Here is a 6,000-nt window from a genome sequence, read left to right on the forward strand (position 1 = left end):
TCCTTGAAACCCCAGCCTGGGCTAAGCCTGGTCGGCAGTGGGAGTGTCCTTTCCTCTTCCCACTTAGATAAGACCTATCAGGGCCTCACCACCAGAAGTGCGAGTGCCATAATGCCCATTTTGCAGTTAAACAAACCGAGGCCCTCAGACAGAAGTATCTACCCGGAATCCCAGAGCTCCTAAGGCAGAAGCTGAGCTAGATGCCAGTGGACAGGGGCTTGGCCCACAGCTTTCTTCCCACATGGCTGCCAAATGCCAGCCACCCCACCAGCCTTCCCTGTAGCCCTCCCACCCCCTTCCTCCTCCAGACACCCAGACAAGTCCCTCTGGGCTGCTTGAGTCTTATTGCAGGGAAGTGGCCTATGGCAAAGACCTCACTGCTGGTCTCTGAGTCCCACTCCATGCAAGGCGCTGAACTCTCATCTCTCAGCAGTCCTCAGTGACCTTGTGACATGCAAACATTGGCGCACTCTACATGAGGAAACGGAGGCACTGGGAGGCCACTGTCCCAGGGGAGATGTCAGGCTGTTCTCACCTTGGTCCAGCTCCCCTGCACATGAATACTATCAAACTCAAGGGGAGCCCCTGGGCTCCAAGCCACTGGCACAAAGTAGCTCATGCAACATCAAGCCCTCACAATTAGAGAAGGTGTGCCAAGCTGACTGCTACCCAGAGCAGCAGGACTTTGGAGCAAGTCCTGCAGGATACTGGCATTGGGTGCAGGATCCAGCTGAGGCTGGTATCTCTTCCCACCTGTTCAGTGCCGCCCAGCAATGCTCACAGAATTTACACCATGGAAATGGGCAGATGCCACAGACCAGGGCTTCTCCCCACAGTGAGTGGCTCCACTGCATACTGGCACCAGGCTGGGCATTTGGCACATGCTGGCTAAATATATTCTTCAGTGCTCATATCTACCTTGGGGAACGTGTCCATCATATAGCTCAGTCCAGGAAGAGACAACAGATGCTGGCTCTGTCAGCCTGAGGCCCCTGCGAGGTGGGGATCTGAGTGGGACTTCCCAGGGTGGGGCATTCCAGGCAGAAGTGGGGTAAGGGAGGCTCTTTCTGTCTTCCCTGTGGAGGCAGAGACCCCAGCCTTGTATGGCCTTGGGCGAGTCCCCTGGCCAAGCCACAGTGTCCCCTGCAGAAACAACCTGACCAACCTGTTTGTCCACCTCAAAAGGCTGCCAATTTCTCCAAGACTCAGCCAGTCCTGGAGGGCACCCAGAGTCCCAAGCCTCTCCATGCTGGCAGCACCCAGGCCTTCCAAGGGAAAATCGGGAAACGGTGGAGCTGAATGTGCCTGGACAGACACATGGAAGTCTGGCCTCTCCACTCCTGGGCCATGCTGGCAGCCTGTGGGCACCACACACCTGGTGATGGAAGAGCTGGCTGCCCTCTACCCCATCACCAACTGGCTGCTGCCCACCCCCAGCTGGTAGATGCACACACTATGACAGCAGTGTCCCCTCACACTGAAGCCAGGGTTTGGGAAGGGAAGAACGTCTTCATGTGCTCCGTGAGCCCTCAGCAATGGTTTCAGGCAGCCCTGCTTACATGTCTTCCATGACAGGGAGTTTATTCCCTCTGATGACCATGACCATTGGAGTCCACAGCTGAGCATCTAGCAGACAGGTCATAGTCCCTTTTGCAAGGACCCTTGGGCTGGGCTCAAAAGCAGGTCCTGGGATCCGGGAAGAGGGAGCCTGACAGACTTTGGTTCCAGGGTTTTGCCAGGGTCACTGTGTCCTTACCCAAATCACTTGACATCTCTGAGCCTCCATCTCCCTGGGACAGTGACCACTGCCCACCTGCTGTGCTGGCCTTCTTGAAGCCCACACAGCCAGGATTGTGGAAGGACACCCCACAAGCCGCAGGCCCCAGGCTGGTGGTTAAAGCTTCTCTTTGCTACCTGGAGCAGCCTTCTCTGCAGCTGTCTTCCAAGTGGGCCCAATGAGGGCTAGCACAGAAATGTTTCCACTTTAAGTAGCTTGCTCATGACCATGGACCTGGGACCAGCATCCCCCACACCCCCCACATCTGTCCCCTCAGCTCCCTAGGACTTCAGTACCAAGGAGCCCCAAGCAAGTCAATCTGCCCTGGAGTCTCAGCCTGGTCAGGGCGGCGGACCCCTGTGGGCTCACACTTGCCCTGCACTTCTGGGGCCATGCCACCACCTAGTTTATTTGTGAGCTGGATGCAGTGGTGGTGACCAAGGGGCAGGGAGGGCAGACAGGGCCTGCCTCTGCCTGTGTCCAGCCTGGCTCACTGGTGGGAGGATGGGGTCTGCCCTTGCCCCGAGGGGGCCCACCACAGGTACTTTTGGGGTGGGTCTGCCTCTGGCTGGTCTCTGGCTGCCTGGGCCTGTGGCCAGTCTGGTGGTCAGACCCCGCACAACAGGGCCACCTCCTGGAGGGTCCCGCACAGGCCACTGCACGGGGAGGCAGGCCCTCACTGCAAGGAGCCTCTCAGCATACACTGGTCCCTTGTGGGGGCGCAGGTGGGGGAGGGGTCTGGGAGAGCAAGGGCAGGGAGCGAGGGGCAGCTAGGATGTCCTGGGGAGACCTTCGGAGGGTGCTGGGGCCAGCAGGTGGGGGTTGTGGCCTCTGAAGCTGGGGCTGCTGCTCCCTACAAGGCACGTGCTGCAAGGGTAAATGATGTACCTGGGGCAATCCACCACACTGCTCACTTTTCTCAGGTGGTGTAGCATTCCCTCTACCCTAAAATTTAAAAACAGGTGTTTATTTTTTAAATAACAGCTTCACTGGGATAAAATTCACTCTTTCAAAGTGTGCGATCCATCAGCTTTGAGTGTATTCACAGAGGTGTGTGTGGTCACCACTAACTCCAGGATGTTTCCTCCACCTGGGAAGAACAGGCATGGGAAGGTGCCCGCCTTGCCAGCCCAGGCCCCAGCCAGCACGTACTGCTGCAGTCTGTCTGCTCAGGACTCCCCGCTCCGTGGGATCCACGCACCGTGACCCTGTGCGCCAGGCTTCTCACAGTGTGGTGTTTCCACATCACCCGTGCTGTGCCTCACTCCTTTTCACAGCCAGACAACATGCCATTGAAAGGACACACATACTGATTTTTTATGAGTACATACTCATTATAGAAAATTTAAAACAGAAACAGTGGAAATAAACAGTTTTTTTAAGTTGTCTGTGTGTCACTACCCGAGTAAGTGGGACTCCCACAGTGTCCTCCTGGCAGGCACAGGCCTGCTAGTGCACAGCTGTCCACACGGAAGATGCTCAGAGCTGGCATCAAAAAGCAAACTGGATTTGAACCTTTTTCTCCTTTGCATGGAGTCCTTTTTATCACATTTCACTCAGGCTCACACAAATACTAGGTTGGATGTCCTGGTTTGGGCCAGAGCACAAGGCTGTAGCCCTCAGATATCCTGGGACACACAGGTGCTTAGAATCCTCCAGCCAGTTGAGGACCACTCCCGCACGGTGCCACTCAGCTCCTGGCCCTGGGGCTTTTCTAATGGACACACTTTTCCAATGGTCTGTTTCCATTTTCTGTTTAAGAGCCTGAGGGAGAACAGTGAGTTAGACTCACTGGTCAGTCCTGCCTGTACATCAGCCTGAGCGGTGGGGATCTCAGTGCAAAACTGCTAGTCAGCTTCAGAGGAGCCAGCGAGGTGTTGGGGCAGAGGTAGAGTGGGTAGCTGCAGTGTGTCACCCTGACCAGTCCCGTTGGGGGCAGCCTGCCCTCCATCCCAGCCCCTTCAGGACACACCACGGAGTGCACATGGGAGGCACTGCCGCAGACTCCCGTCACCCGCTGTCAAGCCCCGTTAAGTGTCTCAGAGCAGGACCTAAGCTGGTGTGCAGACAGAAGGGCCACATGACCGACAGGCTTGCAGAGGTCACAAAACTTGGGGGTAGGCAGAAAAACCCTGGCTGCTTTCCACACTCCATCTCCCCTTAAATCCAGGAATTTGGCCTGGGGATCTTAAAAAGCTCTCAGCGTCCAGAAGGGGGCAGGTCACTGAGCGTGGGTGGTGGTGCCCCAAGGAATCATGCTGCTAAAAGGACAATAGTGGTGACATGACCAGCACTCCCGCGCATAGCCATGTGGGCTATGCCAAGCACTGGGCCGTCTTTGCAGGAAACCTGCTTGCCCAGTGCCATCCTCAGGTGGTCCAGTTCCAGCTTGGAAGCTGCAGAGGCTCAGCAGAGAGCCGGGAAGGGCCCCCACCCTGAGCTGCTCTAGTCTTGACAGCTCAAGGGGAAGGCTCTTGCCCCCTGGTGTGAGTCCCACAGCCTCCTCTCTCCACGTGGCCCCTGTATCTCCAACTCTACTGGCTCTGCCCCCCCACTACCCAAGCCCCCAGCCCACCTCAAGCCCCCATCTATACCCACTAGGCAGGGGACAGAGGTCTCCCCACCAGGCTTCTCCTGCCAGAGGCTGCACACCTGCATACACCTCCCCTACCCTCTGAGAGAGCAGCCCACATGCCCTCCATGCCTGGGGCTGAGCCCCACCAGAGGTGGCAGGCCCACTGGGCAACCCAGCTTCCTCTGTCCCCAGCCCAGGTATGAGGTGCTGCCTGGGTCCCTGCAGAGCCCCATTTGGGTAGAACCGAATCCCTTCTGCTGAAAGCACCTCCCAGGGGCCCCAGTCTCAGCCCAGGCTCTCTACTCCAACTCCAAACTCCTTTCTCTCACAGGCGCCACCCTAATGGACCAGCCATGCAGTCAGGACCCTCCCTAAGTTACAGCGTGACCTCAGGCCTAACCACATCTGTGCACTGCCCTCCAGAGTGGCCACCGCCCAGCGAGGCCTTGAATTCTGGGTCATGTTCTCCTGTGGCCTGGGGTCCCCCTGCCCCAGTGGACCCCCTGGGGAGACTGGCTCAGGCTCCCTGAAAAGCCATTTGTGGCTGGACCAAGAGCCTTAACACCGTGGATACCCTTTGAAGCAGCAATTCTTCATGGAAGTTTCCTCAAATCCAGTGACCAGCCATGCGGGTAGCCCTGCACAGAGACCTCCAAGAGAACTCTAAGCATAAACAGAGGAAATGCTTAGCCACTGGGAATGTTTGAGGAAAACGTGTTATTCCTCATAAGCAATACGATGAAGCCATTAAGTGCTTGTCCCAGAGTACAATATTTCACAGGAAGGGATCAGAGAGAAAGCTGTGTGCCTGGGAGGACCAGGTGGAAACACAATGAAATATGGCCACCGGGGCTGTGGCCCTGGTGCCCTTCTCTGCACCCTGCCTAGGGCGGCTCTGCCAGCGACTGCCTAGCTCTGGGGAAGGGCGTGCACTGCCAGGGTAGACCCACGGAGGGTCAGCCAAGCACTCATCTGGGGGCACAGCCAGTTCACATCCTGGCATCACCTACTGGTTGTGACCCTTGACCCCTTGGCTAATTCCTCTGGACTTCAGTTCAGAGTTGTGGCTGGTAGAGACATGCTCCTCCCGGGGATATGGGTGAATTGCAGAGGGAGTCTGGGGGCCCCACACTGGGGGACTGAAACCAGTGGCTGCCCTCTCCCCGACCCTGCTGCCCTGCCCTGCAGTTCTCCTTGTAGATGGGACCTGCCTACAGAGAGTGGAGCAGTTCCATCTCCACAGGGGGCGTGGGGGCTTGGGGGTGCAGGCCACGGGCTCATGCAGACGGAGCAGAGGGGAAAGCATGAAGAGCCAGGCAGTCACAGACTCTGGCTCCCGCCTGTTAGGCATGGCTGCGGCCCTCGGGCTAGAGCCCTGGTCACTGTCCAGAGCAGGTGCTGGCCAGTGGCCAAGGTGGGCTGTTCTGCCAGCAGGGGCAGCTGACACAGGCTCTGAGCTGACAGGGGCCTCTCCTGCCCATGCTGCCCCTGTGAGAGTCTGGTGGGGGCTGCACACCACTCTGCATCATGTGGAAAAGGCTTATGCCACTGGGCAGGAGCTTGGCCTGCCTGCTTTGGGCTTTTCCAGCAGACTCAGTCAGAACTGGGGCCTGCTCCTTTAGGAGTACCTGCTCCTTCAGACTAGAGA

Source organism: Manis pentadactyla, chromosome 3, assembly GCF_030020395.1.
Source record: "Manis pentadactyla isolate mManPen7 chromosome 3, mManPen7.hap1, whole genome shotgun sequence".
Lineage (NCBI taxonomy): Eukaryota > Metazoa > Chordata > Mammalia > Pholidota > Manidae > Manis > Manis pentadactyla.